The sequence below is a fragment of the Narcine bancroftii genome, chromosome 1, assembly GCF_036971445.1.
Source record: "Narcine bancroftii isolate sNarBan1 chromosome 1, sNarBan1.hap1, whole genome shotgun sequence".
NCBI classification, from domain to species: domain Eukaryota; kingdom Metazoa; phylum Chordata; class Chondrichthyes; order Torpediniformes; family Narcinidae; genus Narcine; species Narcine bancroftii.
In genome coordinates this window covers 93790316-93816335 of record NC_091469.1, presented here as the reverse complement: position 1 = coordinate 93816335, position 26020 = coordinate 93790316, and the positions used below count along the sequence as shown (strand labels likewise).

The 26020-nt window shown below is 42.1% G+C and overlaps 1 protein-coding gene across 4 annotated transcripts in view; it reads left to right on the top strand.

Annotated features, from left to right (window-relative positions):
• brinp1 (bone morphogenetic protein/retinoic acid inducible neural-specific 1) overlaps positions 1–26020 on the top strand; it is a 578248-nt gene that overhangs the window by 5817 nt on the left and 546411 nt on the right. For 2 of the 4 annotated variants that reach the window (XR_011356129.1, XM_069932730.1), the window contains exons 2-4: positions 4885–4987; positions 11462–11644; positions 24098–24157. The gene's annotated coding sequence lies outside the window, so the exon portion shown is untranslated. The remainder of the gene's footprint in view (positions 1–4884; positions 4988–11461; positions 11645–24097; positions 24158–26020) is intronic. The other 2 variants (XM_069932734.1, XM_069932740.1) reach the window with 2 other exon arrangements.

Sequence of the window (26020 nt, the reverse complement as noted above, 5' to 3'; positions counted from 1 at the left end):
GTTCAGCATCATGCTGAAGAAGATTGAAAAGAGGGTTGGTGCGAGAACACAGCCTTGCTTCACGCCATTGTTAATGGAGAAGGGTTCAGAGAGCTCATTGCTGTATCTGACCCGACCTTGTTGGTTTTCGTGCAGTTGGATAATCATGTTGAGGAATTATAAGCCTAGATTAATACCCTCTTCTCCTTGAGTTGGAATTTGCAGAAAAAACAACATTCAGTTTATAGATGAAGATTGAATTTTTTATTATTGAAAGACCAGATTTTTGTTCATTTATAAGAGAACATATTCAGTTGTTTTGTGAAACTAATTTACATTCACTAGAAAATATGTTTGTTATTTTGAATACATTGAAAGCTTATCTATAAGGCAAAATATGTTATTCTTCAAAACTTTATTGGAAAAGGAAATTCATAAATAATCCTCTGAGGATAAATATAGAACTTTTGTAAATTAAAAAAATTACAATGTAATACAATGTTAGCATACAGAACAGAGAAAATGATATTACAGTCTAAGCAGAAATATTATGAGTTAGGTGAATGATCACATAAAGTTCTGCTTTCAATTAACAGCAGAATAATCTTCTAAAGTAATTAATGCAATACAAATGGATAATGAAGTGATATATAAACCATAAAATTATGATGTATTTAAGGAATTTCATGTGAAGTTATATGCATCTGAATCATTACAAGATGAAGAGGTTATGGGTGATTATTTGTCATAACTATCAATACTGTGTTTGACTCAAGAAAGCTTAGATCAACTAGAGAGTCCTTTTACTGAACATGAGATTTATGATGTGTTTACTAGTTTACAAAATAATACATCTCTGGGTGAAGATGGATTTCCAGTTGAATTTTATAAAGAATTTAAATATTTATTGATTTCATTATTTATGAAAGTAATGGAACAGAGTTCTAAACAACATTGTTTTCCAGAAACATTTTTTTCTATGCAATAATTACAGTTATTCCTAAAAAAAATCCATTACAGCCTACTTCTTATAGACCAATATCTTTGTTAAATGTAGATTATAAAATTGTTGCAAAAGTATTAGCAAATAGGAATAATATATATCTTCCTGATTTAATAACTATGCATCAGATAGGTTTTGTTACAAATAGACAAACATTAGAGAATATAGAAAGGTTATTAAGTATAATTTATTTAGCTCAGAAGAAGGAAGATTTGACTCTTATTGTAGCTTTAGATGTGGAAAAAGATTTTGATAGGTTAGAGTGAGATTTTTTTAAATTTAAGGTGTTAAGTAAATTTGGTTTTGGTACAAATTTTATAAATTGGCTTAAGGCCTAAAATAGAAATCCTAAAGCTAAAGTGACAACTAATGGACAGACATCTTAATCTTTTAATTTAAATAGATCTACCAGGAAGGGGTATCCTTTATCACCATCTTTGTTTGCCTTAGCTATAGAATCTAGTATAATAGACAAGGAAGCTTTGATATTAAAACATTTGTTGAAAATTAGGAATAAAGTTACATTAGAAACTGATGGAAATATTCTTTCATTAAGAAATGCCATTAATTAATCACTTGTTTTTTTTTTCAAAAGATTATCATTTTTTTAATATATGATATTATAAGGGAATCTTTAAAGTAGGATTATTATGGTAATAATAGATTGATATTTTATAAATTAATAATTAAATATGATATAGTTCATAATACATTTTTTGTTATTTTCAATTGAGGACTTTTTAAGAGAGAAACTAGAATCAGAAATTATTTTAAAATATATTTCAAATTTGGAACAAATTATCACTGATGGAATGAATTTTAAAAAAAAATTCAATTGCATATATATTACAGGTTTGTTTAATTTTATTGAATCAATGTTTTCGATGTGGAACAGAAATTTGAACTTTTGTTCATTCTACGTGATCTTCTTCAAAGGTCAAGACTTTTTTGGTTTCTATCAGTAAAATTTTTACAATGGATAATGGGTGTGAACTTTCCTTTAAATCCTGAATTACCTTTGTTAGGACATTTTGAAAGTGTCACTCCTAAATTATTGCTGTCAGATTTTCAATTAAAGTTTATTAAGTTGGTTTTAGTGACAGCAAGGAAATGTGTTACTGTAACATAGAAATCTGATGTTTCATTAACATTAGATAGATGGCCTGCTAAAATTCAAGTTGTATTCAATTAAAAAATACATATAATTTAAGAGATAAATAGTCTTTATTTTTGCAAATTTTAGTTCCATATGCTAAACTGATTGAATTAAAACTATGATTTATTTATTTATTTTTCCTGATCAGTGAAGTTTTCCCTGAAGGTATAATAATTTTATAATGTATTTGAGGTCTCTGAGAGTCAACTGATGCAATCCAAATTAATTATTTATAAAAATTTTCCAATGAAATATCATATATTTTAGTTTTGGGATTAGATTAGTTTGGGGGGAGGGTGGGTCAATAGGGATTTAGTTTTTATTGTAGTTGTTTTTTTGTATTTTAGTTTTTGTATAGTTTCAGCATATATTTGTAACATTTTATTAGGCTACTATGGTACCTGTATAATATAAATTCTTGATATTATATATGTTGAATAAATAAAATATTCAAAAAAAAGATGGCCAACATAAAAACGTTAGCTCAGGCTTCTGGAAGATCTATCACTCAAAGTGAAATATCCAAGGAGCCACCAGTAGGTCAATGGGTACCGCAGCCACATGAAATGAGAATACTAGAGCAAGGAGCCACATATGAGGCTGCTGGAGCTCAAAGGTCAATGACTAACCCTGTGGAAAATGCTAGCAACATTCAATCATTTCTGAGCAAACAATTTGTGAATCTTCCCGAAAGGAGAGCATTTTAACTAGGTGCAATCATGAGAGTTGATCACACTCAACAAATGATGTCTCTTTGTGTTGCTGAAGAACCAGCGACAAGTCAAGGATCTCCACCAATGGCATCACTTACATACCAAGGTCCTACATCGATGGCACCAGTTCAAGTTCTGTATGTTCCATTCACCACAAGACAACCAGTCGCAAGTCATGGGGAACAAGACAATATATTATCACTCATAGCAAAACAAAATGAAATTTCTGCTCTGTTAGCACAGCAATAAGGTTTATATGGTTTACCTAAGAAGGAAATTGAATTTTTAATGGAAATCCAATATAATATCTGAGGTTCATGAAATCCTTTGAAAATCACATTGAAAGTAATACCAAAAATGCCAAAGATGTCTGTATTACCTAAAATAGTACACCGGAGGACAGGTGAAGGAACTAGTCAAAATTTGCCAATAGAGTGAAATCTCATTAGAACACGATTTGTTAATCCGCAGAATCACTTATAGCGCGGGTGTCTGTGGACTCCAAACTGCTAAGGGGTGGGCTGATGACAATCAGCCAGTGACCTAACTCCTTGCACCTGACAGCCCCATCCCCATGCCTGACAGCCCCCCTCACCACTGCCCCTGTCCCCCAGTGCAGGACTTCAGGACAGGGGCTGTTGGTGCGAAACTTCGGGGCATGGGCATTCGGTGTGGTATGCCCCTGCCCCGAAGTCTGACATCCAGTGCCTGCAGCCCCTGCCCTGATGTCCCTCGCCGGCAGCCCCTTTCCCAAAGTTCTGCGTCAGCAGCCCCTGCCCTGATGTCCCTTGCCGACAGTCCCTGCCCCAAAGTCCCATGCCTGCCGCCCCAGCCCCGACATTCACGGTGACTGCCCCTGCCCTGACATCCCACCTTGGCAGCCCCTTACCCGAAGTCCTGCACCGGCAGCCCCTGCCCTGACATCCCTTACCAGCAGCCCCTGCCCCAAAATCCCGCGCCAACCGCCCCGCATCTGTTCTACAACTTGGCTGTAATGCGGTATGAAATCTTGGACCCCAACTACCGCGTTCTAATGAGGTTTTACTGTATATGGAAAAGATCATGGTTTTAAAAGGCAAAGGGATTATTGCATCATAATTATAGAGATGAACATGAAATCGCAAGGGCCCACATAGACATGATTCTTTCTTGGCCAGCAATAAAATCAGAGGACACAATGGCTTTACAAGTATATGCACTTTCTCTGAGAGGATGTTGTAATGTAATGGGAGGTAGTGTACATTTACAAGAGTTGAATTTGCTTGCTCCTTCTTTGGCTTGGCTTCGCAGACGAAGATTTATGGAAGGGTAAATGTCCACATCAACTGCAGGCTCGTTTGTGGCTGACAAGTCCGATGCGGGACAGGCAGACACGGTTGCAGCGGTTGCAGGGAAAATTGGTTGGTTGGGGTTGGCTGTTGGGATTTTTCTCCTTTGCCTTTTATCAGTGAGGTGGGCTCTGCAGTCTTCTTCAAAGGAGGTTGCTGCCCGCCGAACTGTGAGGCGCCAAGATGCACGGTTTGAAGTGATATCAGCCCACTGGCGGTGGTCAATGTGGCAGGCACCAAGAGATTTCTTTAGGCAGTCCTTGTACCTCTTCTTTGGTGCACCTCTGACACGATGGCCAGTGGAGAGCTCACCATATAACACGATCTTGGGGAGGTGATGGTCCTCCATTCTGGAGACGTGACCTCCCCAGCGCAGTTGGATCTTCAACAGCGTGGATTCGATGCTGTCGGCCTCTGCCATCTCGAGTACTTCGATGTTAGGGATGAAGTCGCTCCAATGAATGTTGAGGATGGAGCGGAGACAACGCTGGTAGAAGCGTTCTAGGAGCCGTAGGTCAATTATTGTCAATAAATTTCCTTATAAGCTGAAGGACTTTAGGAAAACCAAATTTGCAGAGCTTATAATGGTTCCTGGAAGGGTCGCTAACTTTGAGGATGTTGTAGAATGTTTGCGATGGCATGTACATTAAGGATACTTCAATAGTTCCTAAGGATGTAAAGAAGTCTAAATCATTATCTCAACAGAAACCAAAGGGAAGTACCTTTGTTACTGCTGTGTCAGATACAAGCACAAGAAAGAACAAGGAAATAATGGAAAAGGAAGATCAGACTGCTCGTGAAAGCAAAGGTAGCATGTTTTAGAACAATGTTCATGATTGGAGAAAAAGTCATATGATGAGAAATTAACCTTTAAAGAATGGAATATGTTTTGGTTTGCTTGTGTAATGTACATATCAGCAAAACTTGTAGCAAGAGACTCAGTTGTGATATATGCAGTTTAAAACAACTCAAGTTACTATATACTCAACGAATTAAAGTTGAGAAGGAAGTTGAACAATCTGAATCCAAGACTAAAGACACAGTCAAGGAGAGTGCTTGAGTTTTGGTTTAAACCGTCCTAATGGGGCCAGTAATAAAGCTCTCTCAATAGTTGATGAACTGTTTAAAGCTAAAAAAGGAAACTTCATACTGAAGACATGCAAATCTTGATCCAGGGAGTACCATATCATTTTGTACTGTTGAATTGATGAATAAACTTAATCTTCATGGTAAAAGATCACAAATTGTATTGAAGACAATGAATGATGAAAGGAACATTGAAATTAATATAGTTTCAGGTGTACAGATTGCTGAATTAAATAGAAATAAATTTTGCGATCTTCCAAATGTATATACTCAGAAGACTATGCCTGTGAATAAAGAGAATATTCCCTACCAAGATGATATCAAACAGTGGAATCATCTAAAAGATGTTTGTTTAACCATGATTGATGCTGAGATAAAGATCTTAATTGAATTAGATGTATAAAAAGCTCTTGAACCTCTAGAAGTAATAGCAAGTCAAAATGATGGACCTTATGCCGTGAGAATATTGCTTCGATTGTCAATGAATAATAATCAGAAGTTGTCATATGTAAATGTCAACAAAATTTCAGTTATCAAACTTAATGACCGTGGGAACAACAGTTTAAAATTGATTTCTCTGTCTAATGGAATCAGAGGACCCCAAAACCAAACAGCAATAGATTTGCACATCAAAGGGGTACTTTGTAGCGGCAACTATACTGCTACTGAAAGAACACACAACCAGATGGGTTGAGCTCAGTGAGCAGAACTGATTTATTGCAGGTTGCTGGGATGGACTTATACTCCAAGCCCGGACCTGGCTGAGAACCATGCTGGGGGGTGCTGATGTCACCCGGACATCACTCAGTCCCCAAGCGCGGGTTTCTAAGCCCCGTGATGAGAAGAAGGGGAGACCCCCGACACCGCCATTTTGGTCGGCTGCCCCGCCGCATGGATTACAAGTGGGGCTGGTTCGCCTAGCTAGTGGTGTGCCGTCACATAGCCTCCCCCCAGAACCGACGCCAGTATCTTTTTTAGCTGGGTGGCCTTGCTTCTTGGGCTTGGCCACGATCATTGGTTCGGTGGGGTTGAGGTGCGCTGGCTTCAGCCTGTCCATAGTAAACAATTCCCGCCTGCCACCGATGTCCAGCATGAACATAGACACTGAACGCTGGACAACCTTATACAGCCTCTCGTAAAGGCTCTGCAGCGGTGCCGCTGGCAGGACCCGCCGAATAAAAACATACTCTGTGGAAAGCAGCTCGCTGGGGACATGGGATGGCCATGTGCCATGTGTGGGCAGCGGTGGTGGTGCGAAGGAGTCCAAGCAGGCCCGGAGGTGGGGAAGCAGCTTGTGCAGTGACCGATGGAGGTTGTGAGGTGCATTGATGAACTCACCAGGAAGTGCCAGCGGTTCGCCATAGACCAGCTCAGCTGATGAGGCCTGCAGATCCTCCTTGGGCATGGAGTGGATGCCCAGGAGCACCCAAGGCAGTTTGTCCACCCAGTCATGACAGGTGATGTGGGCCATAAGTGCCAACTTAAGGTGGCGGTGCAGACGCTCGACCAGCCCCTTGGCCTGTGGGTGATCGGCCGTGGTGTGGTGTAGCTCAATCCCCAATCTGTTGGCGAGCTGTGCCCAGAGCGCAGAGGTGAGCTAGGTGCCCCAAACGCTGGTGAGGTGATTCGGAATGCCGAACCAGGCTACCAAACCGTGCAACAGCACTTGGGAGCAGGAGTCTGTGGAGGTGCCCGGCATCGGGATCGTCTCGGGCCAACGAGTGGTGTGGTCCACCATCATGAACAGGTAATGGTTGCCCCGGGAAATGGAAAAGGGCCCGACTATGTCCACGTGAATGTGGCTGAATAATTTCCTGACTTGCTCAAACTCTTGCACGGGCATCCTGGTGTGCCTGTGTACCTTGGACATTTGGCAATGGGTGCAAGTTCAGGCCCAGCCTGTGATCTGCTTCCTCATCCCATGCCAGATGAACTGTTCTGCCACCATCTGGACCGTGGACATGATGGATGGGTGCAAAAGGTCATGGATGTGATGGAAAACTTGCCTGCGCCAATGCTGGGGAACCACTGGCCGCGGGGTGCCCATGGAGACATCGCACAGGATGGTGCTTCTGCTGCTCTGAATCGGGAGGTCTCGGAACCGCAGGCCTGTGATGGCAGTCCTGAAGGCTTGCGTCTCCTCATCGGACTTCTGGTCCAGGCTGAACTGGTCAAAGTCGAGGCCGGGTATCGCGAGAGTGCATCAGCGACCATGTTGTCTTTCCCCACCTTGTGCCGAATGCTGGTGGTAAACTCCGACACGAAGGAGAGGTGATGCTGCTGGCGAACTGACCAAGGGTCCTTCGCCATCGCGAGTGCCTGGTTGAGGGGTTTGTGGTCAGTGAAGATGGAAAAATTCCTCCCCTCCAAAAAATAGCAGAAATGCCGCACCGCCAGGTACATGCCCAGTAACTCATCGTCAAAAGCACCATACCTGCGCTCTGGTGGGTGGAGAAGCTGGCTGAAGAATGCCAGCGGCTTCCATTGTTCGTTCACCTGCTGATCCAGGATGGCACCAAAGGCTGTGGCAGAGGCATCGACGGAGAGTGCCATTTGCAGGTTGATGTGTGGGTGGGTGAGTATGGTAGCCTTCGCGAGGGCATCCTTTGTGGCCTTGAAGACACTGCAGGGTCCAGGTGAGCGTTTTGTGCTTGGCTTTGATGAGGGCGAATAGTGGCTGCATGATGCGCGCAGCTCCTGGAATAAATCGGTTGTAGAAGTTAACCATACCCGCGAACTTCTGCAGCCCCTTGAGATTGTCCGGATGTGGGAACTCCTTGATAGCCATGTCCTTCGTAGCGGAGGGCGTAGGGCCCTTGGCCGTGATTGTATGGCCCAGGAAGTGCATGGACTCTTTCCCAAACAGGCACTTGGCTGGGTTGATGGTGAGGCCGAAGTCAGCCACCCAGAAGAAGAGGATGCGCAGGTGGGCCTTGTGTTGCACCTGATCCCTGCTGACAAAGAGGATGTCATCTAAGTAAATGAGAACGAAATCCAGGTACCTGCCCAATGAGTCCATGAGGCGCTGAAAGTTCTGAGCGGTGTTTTTGAGCCCTAACGGCATGTGAAAGAATTCAAACAAGCCAAAGGGGGTGATGATGGCTGTCTTGGATATGTCCTTATGGTGCACTGGGATTTGGTGATACCCGCGCACCAGGTCAACCTTGTAGAAAACTTGCACCATGCAGGTTGGCCGTAAAGTCCTGGATGTGAGGGATGGGTAAATGGTCATGAACTGTTGCCTCGTTGAGCTGTTGATAGTCTCCACAGGGGCACCAGCCACCAGAGGCTTTCGGGTCCAGGTGGAGCGGTGAGACCCATGGTCTGTTGGACTGCTGAATGATCCCCAGCTCCAACAGATGCGAAAACTCCACCTTCACCACCTGGAGCTTGTCATGGGGGAGCTGGTGTGCCTTGGCGTGAACTGGTGGGCCCTGGGTGGGGATGTGGTGGAACACCCTGTGGCACGGTGAGGCAGCGGAGAACTGTGGCTTGAGGAAGGCTGGAAACGCATCAGGATTCGCTGGAACCCGTCTCTGGGTGTGCTGATCATGGCCATCTGCAGCTGCTCTGTGCGGGAGGCATCGAGGCGAACGGCCTACAAAGTACGGGCGTCCACCAAGTGTCTACCTCAAATATCCACCAGAAGCCCATGGGTGAGGAGGAAGTCGGCATCCAGGATGGTGGTCGGAAGGGACACAAGATGGTGAACCTCCATGAGAATTTCGTTGGTCAATCTGGAAGTTGACTGTCTTGTCTCCACATGTCCGGATATCTGTTGCATTAGGAGCATGGAGGGGAGGTCCTCAAGGTCAGTTCCTGGACTCGATGGCCGTGGCCGGGATGATGCTGATCTGGGCCTCAGGGTCGATGAGGAACTGCCGGCCTCTGACTGAGTCCCATAGGTAGAGAAGGCTGTGTCCTTGGCCAGCTACCACAGCAATTAACAGCGGCCGGCCTGCATATTTCCCTGGAACGAGCAGGGCTGACAACACTTCCGAGCCTTCGCTCCCCAGCACTGATGATAGAAGCAGAGGCTTGGAGCAGATGCCATGCCCCTGGTTATGCTCTTGGTGGCCCCTGGAGGAGCCAGATGCTATACCACAGTGCTAGGGGTGGGCTTGGCGTGGTCATGCCCGTGCCTCATGAACTGCTGGACCACCGAGCCCTCCAGGAATCGATCGAGCAATAGCTCTTGGGCCTTCTGAACGACCTTCCTCTGGTTGGTAAAGCTCTCTTGGGCCAGTAATGGCCGGATGTCCTTGGGCAGGTGGTCGAGGAAAATGCACTCAAAGAGTGGACAGTTGGTGTGATCAATGAGCGTGAGCATGTTGTCCATCAGCTCCATCGGGGACCTGTCCCCCAGGACATCAAGATGCAGCATCTGAGTGGCATGCTGGTGCCTGGTTAGTCTGAGGGATCCGATGATCATTCACTTGATGGTCTCGTATTTGCCTTCGGCGGGTGGGTACTGAACAAGGTGCAGCACGCATTTGACGGTGGCCTGGTCCAGGGTGGTGACCACATGGTAAAATTTGGTCGTGTCAGATGAAATCTGGTGGAGATAAAACTGAGCCTCTCTGTGGCCAAACCAGGTCTCCGGCTCCTGAACCCAGAATTCAGGCAGCTTGACAGCTATAGCACTGATCCCAGGTTCGCTCATGATGGGTTCAAAGACGTTTGAACCAGTCGGGGTCATCAATTGTAGCAACAGCTACACTGCTACTGAAAGAACACACAACCAGACGGGTTGAGCTCAGAGAGCAGAAATTATTTACTACAGGTTGCTGGGCTGGACTTATACTCCCAGCTCTGACCTGGCTGAGAACCACACTGGGGGTCGTTGATGTCACCCGGGCGTCACGTGGTCTCCCAGCGTGGGCTTCTGAGCCCTGTGCTGAGAAGAAGGGGAAACCCCCGATTGTGCCATCTTGGCCGATTGCCCTGCCACATGGATTACAAGCAGTTCGCATGCCTAGTGGTGTGCCGCCACAACTTAAACAAAAGTTGTTTTTAATTATATTTGTACATGAAAACAGAATCAAACTTTAACTTATAACTCTCAACTTAGTTAACACCCCTCTAATTCTAAGTGCAAGTGTGTTTACACACAAGTATGTAAGTGTAGAAAATTTCTTTGGTTCACAGTCCAATGTCACTGGTTGTGGGCAATTCTTGTACTGTGCACATAAATTAGCATTAATAAAGTTCACCAGGCTTTGGTGCTTAACAGGCAAATAGTTACCACTCAGGAGGGTTCTTGCTGGTTTTCAGAGAGAGATTCCTTTTGTTCCACGACATCCACACCTGATTCGTTTTTAATCAGATTTGCTGACAAAATTTGCCCCCTTCAAGGATCTCCAGATGATCCTCTTTCTTTCAGGTCACCACAGAGATTCTTTCAGACAGTCAGTCTTCTCCTTTGACCAAGCCATCTTCCAAAGTTTGCCAGCCTGTCCCTCTGGAACCGAAGCCTCTGTCTCTCCTCTTTCTCACTCCCTCCCTCCCTCCCTCCCTCCCTCCCTCCCTCTCTGACAGCAAAGCTGTTCTGCTTCTGCCTGCAAAGATTATATGCTCTTCCAGACAAGCTTCTGCCATATGTTGCTACTTTGTTGCCTTTTGCAAAATAGCACTCTGCAAAAGTCCTGCAAAAATTCTGTTTTAAAATGTTTGTGTGCAACCTGCTCTAACAATAATCCCAAACCACCTCTAAATACTCTGTCATACCTGAATATCACAAAGATATTCAAGAACCTTCAAAGGAGGACAAACAGTTTCTGGATTTAGTTTCAAATTCTGTTAAACATGTTGATGGTCATTACTGAACAGCATTATCTTCGAAGAAAAGAGAAATTTGTACGTCAGATAATGAAATTATTTCAAGACAGCGTATGCTGAATTTGAAAAGAAAATTCAAGAAAAATTCTTCCTTTCATTTGCTGGATATGATAACCAAGGGTTATTTAGAAAAGGCTTCAGAAGATACCTTGGAATGTGAAGATGGTAAAAAAATGGTATTTACCTCATTATGGAGTTATACATCCACAAAAAGAGAAACTACGAGTAGTATTTGATTGTGGAGTATCATTTCAAGGAGTTTCATTGAATTCTCAACTTTTACAAAGTCCAGACTTAACCAGTACTTTAATAGGTGTTTTGATAATATTTTGTAAAGAGCCTATTGTAATTGCTGCAGATACTGATGCGAGGTTTCATCAAGTAAAAGTACCATCAGAAGATCGTGATTTCCTAAAACTGTTGTGGTGGTCTAATGGTGATTACAGTAAAGATATGATTGATTACAAAATGACAGTTCATCTATTTGGAGCAACTTCATCACCAAGTTGTGGAAATTCTGCTCTCAGGAAATGTGCTAAAGGTAATGAAAAGCAAGTTAGTTCTCAAGCTATAAGAATCGTCAGAAATAATTTCTTTGTTGATGATTGTCTTACTTCAGTGGCTTCATAAAAATAAGCAATAGATCTTTATCATGAGTTAAAAGAGATCTGTGATAAAGGAGGTTTCTTCCTTATGAAATTGATTAGCAACAGTCGAGATGTGTTGGCTGTTATTCCTGATACAGAAAAAGCAAAGGAGATAAAAACATCTTGATTTGGATTGTGACACTCTACCTGACAAAAATAAATCTGGGAGTGCAATGGTGTGTTCAATCTGATGTTTTCAAATTCAAAATTGTTTTGAAAGAATGGCCTTTAACAAGAGGTGTTCTTTTGATCATAAATTCAATATATGATCCTTTAGGAATATTGGCACCAGTGGTATTAATAGCCAAGAAAATACTGCAAGAATTGTACAGAAGAAAATTAAAATGGGATGAAGCTATAAAAGATTCCATTGCACAGGATTGGATGAATTGGATTGAGAGTCTTAATATGTTTAAACATTTTGAAATCAACAGATATTTTAAACCAACAGATTTGCTCAGTTACACCACCTTGCTGACGCAAGCGAAGGTGGCTTTGGTCCTGCCAATTATTTACTACTGCAAAGTAACCAAGAGCAAGCACATTGTGGATTTGTAATGGGAAAAGCCAGAGTGGCTCCATTAAAGCCAGTCACCATATGTTGAATGGAATTGACTGCCATTACTATGGTGAGCAAAATGGACACTGTGTTAAGAAAGGAATTACAAATGGAGTTAGCAAATTCTATGATTTGGACTGATAGTACATGAATGCTTAAGTACATTAATAACAAAACCATGAGGTTGTGTACCATTGTGACTAACAAAGTTAATGAGATCGAGAAGTTTTTGCATGCTATTCAATGGAGTGGATAATCCAGCTGACAACTTCACGAGGATCAAAAGTTCAATCGTTTCTGAAAAGAGTTCAGTCCTCAACCTCTTATGCAATATCAAGAAAGTCAACCTCAAAATCCACAAGAGTTAAAGGAAATTTCAATGGAGGATCCAGAAATTCAAAACACTAAGGTGAATACTATTCAACTATCTAATGAAGAAGATCTGATTAATTTGCTATCATTCTTTGTGGTTTCATTTGAAAAGGGCAGTAGCTTAGATTCTTAGATTAAAATCAATATTTTTACATCGTATCAAGAAAGAGAATCTGAAGGCTCAAAAGAGCTGTTACCTAATTGGGCAATGCTGAATTGGAGATAATTTGTTTTTGTCAGAAAAAGGTATTTGATAATGAGATATCAAAAATGAAGAAGAATCTGAATGTTACAAAGATAAGTCTTGTTTAAAAGCTGAATATCATTCTTGTGAATGTTGTATTGAGAGTAGGAGGAAGAATGGAAAAAGCAATAAGTTAAACATCCTATTATATTAACTAAGGAATTTAATATTTCTGAATTGATTATTCAACACATACATGAGAAAACAGGTCATGGTGGTTATAATCACATGTTATCCCAATTACACCAGAAATATTGGATACTTGATGCTTCGACATTGATCAAAAGAATTATATCAAAATGCATTAATTGTCGACGTGCAAATGCTAAATCTGGATAGACATAAATAGCAATTTGAAACAAGATAGAGTTTTGCCTGATGAACCCCCATTTACATATGTGGGAGTTGATTATTTTGTCCTTTGCAAGTAAAATGAGGAAGAAGTGTTGAAAAACGATATGAAGCTACTTTTACTTGTAGCAATTCATAATGAAGTAGCGTTATCACATGATACAGACTCTTTTATCAATTTTCTTCAATGCTTTATCTCCAGATGTGATCAAGTAAAAGAGTTACATTCTGATAACAGATCTAACTTTACAGGAGCTCATCTAGAATTATGAAAAGCAATTCAAAATTGGAATCAGCATAAAATTCATGATGCATTACTTCAAAAATAAATTAGTTGGATATCTAACCCACTCACAGGATCACATCATGGAGGTGTCTGGGAAATAATGATTAGCTCAATCAAAAAAATTCTTAATTCCATTTTGAATAGTCAAGTACTGAATGATGACAATCTTCAGATAGTATTTTGTAAGATTGAAGCTATTTTAAATAGTCATCCAATAACAAAAATTTCTATCAATTCAAATGACATTGAGGCACTTACACTAAATCATCTCTTACTTCTTAAATCTAAACCTTTAATGCTCCCAGGTCAATTTCAGAAGGAAGAATTCTATACAAGACACAGATGGAGACAAGCTCAGTTTATTGTGGATTTATTTTGGAAAAGATGGGTTAGAGAATATCTTTCATTATTACAAGAAAGTCTGAAATGCTCTGAAGCTAAATCTAATTTTGTATGCAGAGACATTGTAACTATCATGGACGATTATGCACCAAGAAATTCTTGGTTGTTGGGGAGAATCGTAGATGCAGTTCCAGACAAGAAAGGTTTTGTTCGACAAGTGCAGATTAAAACTGAGACTTGTTACTTAAATCAACCTGTTACTAAAGTCTGTCTTTTACAAGAAGCAGAAAGTTTTGATTTCTAATTTTATACTTAACATATTTACTTTTGTATCTGTAATAGTAATTATTATGTATTAGTCATTAATGTCTATTATAATAATTAGGGGCCAGAATGTAAAAGTTAAAACCTTTGTGTTTTTATGACTATCCCTTGAAGAAAGATTGTTGCTCGCATTGGTACCATAGTTACAATGATGTCATATGTCATAATATCCTGGTGTATGGAGAGTATGTGCTCAATCTTCTCAGAACCATGGGAGGAGGCAGAAGCATCAATATACTTTTCTTTGAATTTGTCTTATCCTATCATCTTATTTCATCTTATTTTATTTTATTTCATTTTAATTATCTTAATTTTGGTTTAATTGTTTAAGGAGAATATCATAATTATACATTCAAGTTATGAAAATCTTGATGCAATGTTATGCAAAATGTTTAAACATTACCAATGAATTAAAGCTATTACAGCTGAAAATACAAAGTTTGGTTCATTGGAGTGATAAGATAGTAATTTGGAATATTGTTGCTTACGTTTCTGTGAAGATGACATGTTTTGAATTTGGGAAATCTGAGAGATTGGAAGTGCCATCTACAGATGCTGAAGGGCATTTACCTTGCCCATATATCTCCTTACCCTTATATCTATAGTTGGAAATCTTTGGAGTTTGAGTGTGGAATTATTTCAATCGAAGTGCATTTGTCTGGTGGCTAAAACACAGCTCAAAGCTAGTTTTACAGTTGATGTGCAAGGTTTAAAAATATCTCAGCACAAAACTATTTGAAATTTGGGTTACTGGGTGAAATTTATCAGTGATTTTTCAAAAAACCAGGATATTTTAATAAATTCTGACCACCTGCCTGATGCTGACCAATCAGTTTCCTGCAAAGTTGGTGAGCAACCAGCTTTTGATGGCACTTGTTGGCATGAATAGAAGTGTTTTGCAATACATTTCTGGTTCATAAGTTGCTTGAATTATTTCCACCATGTTATCAGATATTGTGAAATTCAATTTTGACTTTAATAAAAACAATAAAGACCAATATTTAAACTGCACTGCAGCACTGCACTTTGCATCTTCAAATGATAGAGTAGCATTTCAGCTGTCGATATTCAAGTCAATAGTTATGTTTCCAAACTGTTGGAAGTGCAGAGTAAAATTTTATTTTCAGCTGTACAAGAAGAATCAAGGATGTATGAAATATATATAAAATAAACACAGGAAGCACCCAACAAGTCTATGGCAAGAGAAATGGAGTTAAATTTTTAGATCCAAGACCTGAACCATCAAATGTAACATTAACTCTGATCCTTTTCCCACAGATGCTACCTGACATGTCAAGTGTTTCCAGCACTTTTATTTTTTTTTTATTTCAGCATTTGCAAGGTTTTCTTTTGGAGTAATGAAGAACCTCTTCGATATAGGATCTCCAACCATGATTATTTTACTTGTCTTCAGTTCCCCATTTATTTAAAATTTGAATCTTACAATAATAAAGCTATTTTCACAACACACAAGTAAAGCAGAAATACATAGATAATAGATTATCACATCCACTCTAGCAGTGTGGAATACCCACAACATACCTGAAAATGGGGAGAAATAATCACAAGACTGATCGGGTAATGTTTCCTCAGTGGGAACGTTTACTCGAATGAGGGACATACCGCAATTCTCCCCTTGGTAATGTGGGCGGAGACATTATAATACTATTATGGTTCCGTTCTTACCTACCAATAAAAAATGAAATAAACAATGAATGAATTAAAAACATTATGGCATTTTAACCCTTTTTCACATAATATGAGTTTTTACTTTTTTAGGTACCTTTTGAACACCTTTTAAGTACAATCCTTTTAAACACATTTTCACCCTTTTCACAGCTTTTTCACCTCATTACAGACCATGAATTTACTGTCTTTTAGACTTTTCACACACTCCCTTACAATATAAGTGTCGCCTTGACATTACCAATTAAACATTTTTCTCTTTAGTTTTTCAGTCTCTCATGATGTTGGCACTGTAGATCTTCTCCTTTGAGTTGGCACTCAAACAAAGGCCAAGGGTAACAAGTCTGATGACTGCAAACAATCCATAATCACAGGGCCACAGTCCATGTCTGGTGGCTGGTCACTGCATAAACAGTCCACATGCAGTCCTTCAACCATCTATCGGGTTGGCCAATTGTCCATGGCAACAGTCTGTAGGAACTGACTATGAATTGTCCACGGTGTTAATCAAACATGTCAACTCTGTAGGGTTATGTTTGCTGGGGTCCATGCATTGAAGGTGCTGGAAATAGTTTGGCTGTAGGTATGGCAGCCATGGGACCAGTCCTGGTGCCTGGTAGACAGGTAACGTCTGAGGTGCTGGCTGGACACTGTAGCAGGAAGGGACGCCAAGCTGATCATAGGTCATCCATCCTGTGGGTGTCTCTCTCTTTGTGGCCGTTGATAGGGTGGCACCTCAGGTTCAGCAGCAGCACTTGATAAAGGAGAGGCATGTGGTGAATTCCAGCAGGTAAGTTTATTCCCTCCCCAGGCAGGTTTTCAGCAGGTGCATTGAACTTTTCCAACTGCCCCACTCCTGTAGATGGTGCTGGTGCTTCAACAGGAGCATATCAACTGGAAGCCTGGGTGATCTCCCTTGTAGAAGATAGAATGGCAAATAACCTGTCATTTCACAATGTGTACAGTTATAGGCATAAATTAGTTTGTTCAGGGACTCCTTCCAGTTTGATTTCTGTGTCTTAAGCATTTGCAACAATGTCCTGTTCATACGTTCCACTTGACCATTCCCCATTGGGTGATAGGGTGTTGTTCAGGACCCAGCCATTCTGCTAAGTTTCTTTAACTGACTGAGCAAATTATTCTCAAGTTCTCCCCCTTGGTCATGGTGGATGAGAGAGGGAAATCCAAACTTCAGGGCAAAGTCATTGAAGATGAAATTTGTAGCACATTTTCCTGACTTTGACCTGGTGGCGTATGCTTGGGAAAAAAATCACGTGAAATGATCAACAGTAACAAGGATGGACTCATATCCACCCTTGCATCAGTCAAGATGGAGGAAATCAATGCATACCAGTTCAAATGGCTGTGTCGCCACAATAGCTGTCAAGGGAGCTCTAATGTCATGGCAGGGTTTTTCCTGTTTTAGACAAGTGCAGGCCTTAGCCACATAGTGTTCTATGTCTGATTGCATATATGGCCAGACGAAGCGGTCTCATACTAGGGATACTGTGCGATAAGTGCCTTGGTGTCCCATGTTATTGTGCAGCTCTTCCAACACCTTCCCTTTGTATCTTTCTGACCAGACTAGCTGCTTGCAGATGGCAGTAGTTCTGTCCAGAATGCCATCATTGCCTATTGTCAATTTTGTCCCATTCTTTGAACAGGCATTTTGTACTTGGACTGAACATTCTCAGCTCCTTAACTGGTGGCTTGAAAACTGACAATTTACACTCTATCATCAGACAGATCTGATTTTTGTGCCTCTCGTAACTGTTCTCTTGGTATGGGCTGATTGATGCAGTGGCTGGCTGACTTTCAGCGGAGAATGAAATGGAGACAGCTGTGAATGACCAAGTTGCAGGGGACCTTTTCTGTATCTCAACAGCCTGAATAGCAGCAGCAATGGTGTTAGGTGGCAGTTCCTCAGAACATTCTCTCATTAGTGACTCTACATCCAGTGACATTCTTGACAAAGTATTGGCATCACTGTTCTCCTTTCCTGGTCTGTACTTGATTGTAAAGTGAAAATCAGCTAACCCTGCAACCCACTTGGAGGTGGTCGTGTTCAATTTTGCAGTCGACAGGATGTAGGTGAATGGGTTGTTATCAGTGTGCACAGTGAAAATTGGTGCATAGTACAGATAATTGTGGAACTTGTCAGTGATTGCCCATTTTAAAGCCAGAAATTCTAGCTTGGCTGCATGGAAGTGATAGTTCTTTTCAGCTGCCGTTAATGTGCGAGAGCCATAAGCAATGACTCTAAGCTTGCCATCTTGATGTTAGTACAGTAATGCTCCAAAGCCTTGGTTGATGCATCAGTGAGCAAAAGCAGGGAATCCTAACACTGGTGGGTGGAGCAGACAGTCAATTAGCTGTTCAAGTACCTGTTGTTGCTGGTCTGTCCACATGATTGGCTTGTTTGAGGACACAACCTGACTCACTTTCTTTCCCCTTGTTTTTGTTTTTCTGTTTTTGTCAGGGACTTCCACTGAGTCTACTTTTAGGACCTCATATAGACACCTGGCTTTCCGTGAAAAGTCTTTGATGTACTGCCTGTAGTAAGTGAGCAGACCAAGCATTTTCCTGAGTTGGCCCACTGTCTGAGGTCTGATGTTTTTTAGTTTTCAAACAGCTTCGAAGACAGTTGGATCAACTCTACAGCCCTCAGCAGAGACTATTCTGTCCAGATAGCGGACCTCAGGTTTGAATAGATCAAACTTGTTTGGCTTGAGTTTGATGTCATACTCTGAGGCATTGTAACACTTTTCGTACATCATTCACATGGTTGTCAAAAATTTTACTGAAAATCAGTGTGTCGTCCAGATAAGGAATACAGATGTTATCCTGAAGCATTTTCAAACATTCCTCCATGCAACGTTGGAAGGCCACGGGGGTTTTCATGAGGCCGAAGGGGATGCAAATCCATTCATAAAGTCCCCATGGTGTAACCAAAGGGGATGCAAATCCACTCATAAAGCCCCCATGGTGTAACGAAAGCTGTCAGTAATCTGCTTTCTTCCAACATGAATCCTCGGTGGTAAGCTTTCCCCTGGTCAACGAGAGAAAACCAAGATTTACCACCTCAATGTCTTGGAACCGAGGGATGGGCTGACGGTCAGGATGGATCTTTCTTTTCAAGTCCCTGTAATCTGTGCACAACCGCAAGGTGTCATCTTTTTTTCTAACACACACAAACCGTGAGGAGTATGAGGAGTTGACTTCCTGACCCAGCCCTGTTGTGGAGGTAAACCCTTCATTTCCTGATACAAAGGACTAGGCACTGATCTGTATCTGCATTTGACTGGTTCCTTGTCTTTGAGGGAAATGGTCATATGCAACTTTTCAATACAGTCAATATCATTGTCTGACCTTGAGAAGGAATGATACTCAAGAAAGCTTCTGTTTCACGACCTGTCTCTGATCCTCACTAAGGTCACTTAGATCTCGAGGTGGAGCCCAGTGTTCACTAGCATTACTTTTTGGTTTCATACTAATGCGTTGCAACTTCCTCAAAAATCTGGGTGGGCAAGACTGTCATAATGGTTTGTACTGTGCCAATTAATATGCACCTTTGAAAAACAATATCATGGTCAATTGGGTTAGAAGCATCAATTGTGATGACTGGGAATATACCTTTCCTGACTCTGATTAGTGTGTCATGGAACTCGAGACCATCTGGCCACTGCGGGTTCAGGGCTGGCTAAAGGAACATGGCCATACCCTCCTTAAAGGGCTGTGCAGCTACCCAACAGTTAATTGAATGCTACTGTGTTTTGGAACTGCAATCGTCTTTTCTCTTATTTCCACTGTATACTCATTTACCTGCTCGGCATTTACAGCCTGTATAAAAGCTTTCACCTTATTTCTTTTGCAACTTGGGAAAGCTTCCCTCAAGGTGCTATAGTCTTTAGTCTTCAGTCGTTGTCAGGATGTGCTCAATAACATTGAAACAGGTGCCAACCTCTCATTACAGGCACTGGAATGATCAATTTTTCTGCTTGGTCAGTTTCACCAGCTAGTCAGAAAGTTGTTTCAATCCATCCCAAGTATGGCTCTTCAGTTCCATTTGCGGCAGTCAATGTTAATCTATCAGGTGAGTCAAGGATCTCTGAAGCATCCCTCAGCCTTGTGGTTAGTAGGTCTTCCTTTTTCATCGATTATCGACACCTGAGAACCTGTGTCCCATAGAGGTTGCAGTTGGTGGCCATTCAGGCAACATTCAACAAAATGCAGCCTGCCAACTAGCGAGGTGACTTTGTGGGAGTGGCCCACTCAAGCTAGAGGAGGTGGCGTGTGAGCATTTTTCTTTGTACGGAATAACTTCTCACTGGCACTCGACAGTGCATTTTCTCTCCGTTCAGCCCAGTTTGGGTTTTGACATATTTTGGAACAATAACGTGTCTCTTTAGAGGATGAGCATTGTTTCAGTTCATCAGGGTGAGTCTATACTCTCACAATTTGCACATTTCTGGGACTCTTTGCTGGTCACAAACAACACCTGTCCCGTGGTGGTAACACTTCCCTGTTTAAAGGAGCTTGCCTGGATGGTTTGATTACTTTGATTTTGCATTCAGCTTGCAGATGTTCTCCATTTCCACATCAGTAGCAGTGCATGCAGCATTCATTCACTCCTGTCTGCTGGCAGACAAGACATTTTCATGGAGCACAGACAGTGTGGTTAGTGTACAGATTAGGTCTATACTAGGTCTGTACTGGGGAAAGTACTTGAGGCTGGCTGTAGCTGTTGTAATACTGCTGCAGTGAAACAGGTGGCTCAGGGTCTCTATCTGACCTACCTGTTGGTGGGGCATAGTACTGTGGCTGAGACCTTCTCTGCTGTAGGGTCTCTTTAATCTGGGCTATCTCTGCACTGAGTCCTTTTAAGGAAGCCAAGCCTGTCTTCGGCTCTTGTATCTCTCTGTTAACAATTCAGGGGAAACCTTTGTCCTAGCTTCCTTCTCAGGGCTCTTAGCAGGTAACTACACTCTGCCTGTACTACACTTACACTTGAGGATGACCGTGGGATGCTAAACTTCTTGTTTCTTCTTTCGGTCTCATTAGCACAAGCAATGCTTAACCTCTCTAACAAAAGCTCATCAGAGGTCTCCATATCTAGGAGAGGTTGCATGTCTATACTGATACTGTCATTTTGGAGATCTGTAAGTAATGTGTGTGAGCACATGCTCTGGACTAAATTTGGATTGCACTTAAGTCCTGATCCTGACTCTTGGGAAGCAAGAGTCTTTCTGCTTCAAATCTAAAACTCGCATGAGGAAGCTCTGAGGGGTTTCTTTGATGCTCTGTGTTTCAGATCCTGGCTCCTTGTAAAGCTCTGTGGTGCTCTTTTCCTGGAAGCAGGAGCACAGGAGGCGTCGGAGCGTGGGGAGAGTCAGTTGGGGTCTCCCTTCCAAATAGCTACGTAACGGTGAGCCTGGAGAAATACCTCTGATTACAGCAGCTACTATTTCTAGTTTAGGATAACCTCTGTTCAGTCCATTCTCAATCTGAGGAGCAAGGCTGAAAAATGTCAATTAATCTTGCTGGCCTGGTTCACCTATTTGACCCGAGATTTTGAAGTCTTTCTACCAGCATGGGCTTGGCTACTGCTGAACACTGACTGAGTGTTGCATGCTGACTTGTGGGCTTGTGGTAGCTTGGGACTAGTGCCAGGACTCATGACCAGTAGTTTTAGCAGAAGGTGAACTGCTCAAATTTCACTTCTTTATGTTGCTTTACAGTTCTTTGTTCCTCTATTTCTCCCTGTGTCCCTGCCCTTTCCACATTTTCCTTAGTTTGTGCTGCTCCATAATCTGTCCCTGTAACCACATCTGCAATTGTGTCCTTCAGTAGCAACAATTCCGATATACTGTCATCTTCTAACCTTGGCACTTCTTCTCTTTCAAGATACTGCATTACACAAACCAGTCCTGATATACGAGACTTTCCCTCCACATCTACTCTTTGCTCTCACCAGATATGTTAAGGAAATCACAAACTCTGAACAAATTGTCTCTAGTCAGGGAACGTAGCCCCACCCACCCCCCTCCCCCACTACCTCTTTCTGAAGCTCTTCTAAGGCTGACATGATTACAGGCTAGGAGAATCCTTTACTGTGCAGGAGTTGACTCGGAACTGGATGGCCCTTGATGTCCTCGGCGATCTCTGATCAGTCTAAGTTGACGTACCCTCCACTGTCAGCATCCAGCTCTCCTCGAACAGAACCACATTCCTCCCTGCAGCCTGCCTGGGTTAGTGGTGTGGGGAGATAGCTGCCTCAGAACTCGGCTGCCAGGTTGTGGACACCGGAGCAATCTCAGCGGTGCCTCCAAAATGTTACGCCCTGAAAATGGGGAGAAATAATCACAAAAGTGATCAGGTGATGTATCCTCAGTGGAACCATTTACTTGAATGAGGTACAAACCACAATTCCCCCCCAGGTAATGTGGGCGAAGACGCTGTAATACTATTATGCTTCCATTCTTACCAATAAAGAATGAAATAAACAATGAATGAATTAAAAAATATTGAACCCTTTTTCACATAATATGAGTTTCTACTGTTTTATGTACCTTTTGAACACATCTTATAAACATGTTTTAAGTACATTCCTTTTAAACACATTTTCACCTCATTACAGACCATGAATTTACTGTCTTTTAGACTTGTCATGTATATATTTAAAATATGGGAAACTCGAACACTAAATCAAAAGAAGCAATAGGCAAATATTGATTGTTTACTTTGGGGTAACCACAAAAGATGGAGCCATAAAAAAAAGATTTTTAATGCAACGTGGTTGTGTATGAGTGACTTTCTCAAGGTGAGTGGGAATGTGGCACTTTGTGCTCTTCTGGAAATGCATTCTGTGTCCCTTCTGGTGTCAGGTTGATGTCACCTAGGTGAATTTGAGCTTCCTTTCTGTAGTTCAGCCGGAACACTGGAGAAGGGTAGTGTAGAGGTTAGCGCAACGTTGTTACTGTTTCAGCGGCAGAAGTTTGACTGGGCTTCAAATCCAATGCTGTCTGTAAGAAGCTTGTATGTTCTCCCCGTGTCTGCATGGGTTTCCTCTTGGTGCTCCAGTTTCCTCCCACCATTCATAATGTACCGGGATGTAGGTTAATTGGGATATTTGGGCAGCACAGCCACGTGGGCTGGAAGGGCCTGTTACCGTGCTGAATGTCTAAAATATATATATTTTATAAATGATTTTAATCTAATGGTCCTAGTTGATGCCAATTAAATTCTGTTCACCTGCAGAGGTTCCCAGGGCATCAGTCTTCCTTATGACAGTTTCTGTGTTTATCTTCTCATCCATCATGCTTATCCTCATCGCTCCCCACTGCACAGTCGGACTCCATTCCCTGGAATCACTGGTCTTCCAGATCTCTCCACATGCCTCCAAGTCATTTTCAAATGCTGGCTTCCAACTTTTGCTTTGCTTTCTCGCTGATCTCACTGCCCAACACTCTACTGCCTGCTCAACACCAAAACTTCTTCAAGTCCCAAATCCACTCCAATAAACATGATCATCTTCCTTCACAAACCATTCCCCTTCACACAATCTGAAATCTCCCTTTTCTGCAATCATGAATAATCAAGGAGGATTGTCTATATGGCCTTTGGTATAGCAGTTAGTGCTTCTCCCAGACAGGTCTAAAGACATAGGGTCGATTCTGACCTCAGGCACTGGTTGTGTGGAATTTGCACATTCTTCCTGTAAATGAGTAAACTTCTTCCTCTGCTCCATTTTCCTTCCACATAGAACATCATGGCACAGAAACAGCCCATCTCGTCTGCACAAAACTTTTTTTCTGCCTGGTCCCATTGACCTGCACATGGACTGTAGTCCTCCTTAATAACCCTCCCATCCATGTACCTCTCATATGATTTATAACTGTCGAGACTGAACTCGCATTCACCAGTTCAACTTGTTCCACATCCTTAACACCTCAACATGAAGATGTTCCTGCTAAAATTCCCTTTAAACATTTCACATTTCACCCTTAACTCATGTCCTCTTGTTCTTGTTTCACCTTACCTCAAGGGAAAAAGTCTGCTTGCATTTACTCTATCTGTATCCCCCATAATTTTGTATACCTCTATAAAACATCCCCTCATTCTCCGATGATCCAGGGAATTAAGTTTTAACCTGTTTAATCTTTCGCTTGAACTCCTCTCCTCAGGTCCTGGCTGAAAAAGAAACTCACATCCTAAATGACAGCTAGAAGTTGCTTCCAGTAAAGGTGGGTGACAGAAAGATCAGGGTGGAGTTGTTAGACATGATGGGCTAAATGTGTTTCTTAATTTTGTCAGAATATATAACATACAAATGTGGTAAATACAAAGACTTCTATTACTCGTTATACTTTGGTCATGTTCAGTGGTAGATAATTTGAATATCATCACCTAACCCATTCAATGCATTGTTCAGGTCTGAAGCTGAAGTACTTCAACTTACCTTTACAAAGATCATCTGTGAAAACCTCACCTTTAGACACTGAACCCCTGTCAGGGATCTGAGGAGATGCTGAGGGAAAGAAGGGCTCACAATGGGCCTCGGGCACTGAAGACTGTCCTGATTACATTGGACGTTTAGACCTTGAACTTGAGTGGACGATGGTTTGAACAGGAGTCTGTGGAAGCTGGAATATTTGAGGGGAATCCATGCACCATCAATAACTCCAAAAGACTGGATGTTATGTAAAACTGATAGGCTCTTATTCATAATAGAATGGAGGCACATCCATGCTGGTCGACTGTCCTGAACTGGAGAGGGGGCTGTGGAAGAGTCACCTTTATTCAGGAGTCTGTGGGAGGAGCCACAAGTATAGTCGCCCAAGGGTATGCCCAGGCAGTTAAATATACACACATTCACCCATTGTTTTTAAAAGAATTTGGTGCAGTGAAGGGCATTAGATGTTATCATAAATTAAGTCTTTCAGGTGGTCTGATCTATCACTGTGACCGTCATAGTGCCAGCTGTTGATGCAATGGGGTCCTTGGCAGTCTGGGTTGCCTGTATGCAGTTGTTGGTGTTGTTTTGATGGATGCATGGCGACGAGTCTGGTATGCCATCCGTTGGGCTGGGATAACCTGCCATGGGTCCTCATACCCATCAGGGTGCACCACATAGGCGTATTGGGAGTTGTCATGGAGGAGGTGGACCGTTTCGTTCAGTGGGTTGGTCTTATGGCTCATTGTGTGCTTCCAGAGTAAGACCAGCCCTGGGGTCATTAGCCAGGCTGGCAGCGAGATCCCTGTGGCAGACTTCCTGGGAAGGAAAATGTTCTTTCATGCGGAGTGGCATTGGCGACAGTATAAAGAAGTGATCTGATCGAGTAGATTGCCTCAGGGATGACATCCTTCCAGCAGGATACTGGAAGGCCTTTAGACTTCAGGGCTAGGAGAATGGCCTTCCAGACAGCGGCGTTCTTCTTTACCATCTGCCCATTCCCTCGGGAGTTGTAGCTGGTGGCTCTATTCATGGCAATACCTCTGGCCAGCAGGTACTGACACAGCTTGTCACTATGAAGGAGGGCCCTCGATTTCTATGGATATAGCAGGGGAACCCAAACAGAGCGAAGAGACTGCTTAGGCCCTTGATGACTGTGGCAGCTGTCATGTCTGGGCAGAAAAAGGCAAATGGAAAACATGAGTACTTATTGATGATGTTGAGGAAGTACACATTGCAGTCAGAGGAGGGGAGGAGTCCTTTGAAATCAATACTCAGGTGTTCAAAGGGGCAGGTGGCCTTTATCAGCTTCATTTTTTCTGGTCGGTGGAAGTGTGGTTTGCACTCCTTGCAGACCTGTCAGTTTCTGGTTATGGTCCTGAACTCTTTGATGGAGTAAGGCAGATTGTAGACTTTGCTAAAATGGAAGAACCTGGTGATTCCAGGTTGGTAGAGGTCATTGTGTAGGGTTTGCAATTTGTCTTTTTGTGTGCTGGCACACATTCCATGAGATAAAGCATCCAGGGTTCATTGAGTTTCCCAGACCAGTACAGATATCATAATTGTAGGTGGAATGTTCAATTCTCCACCTCAATTTCTTGTCTTTTTTTTTTAATTTTGCATCACTGCTGGTTTTTGAACATGAAAGCCACTG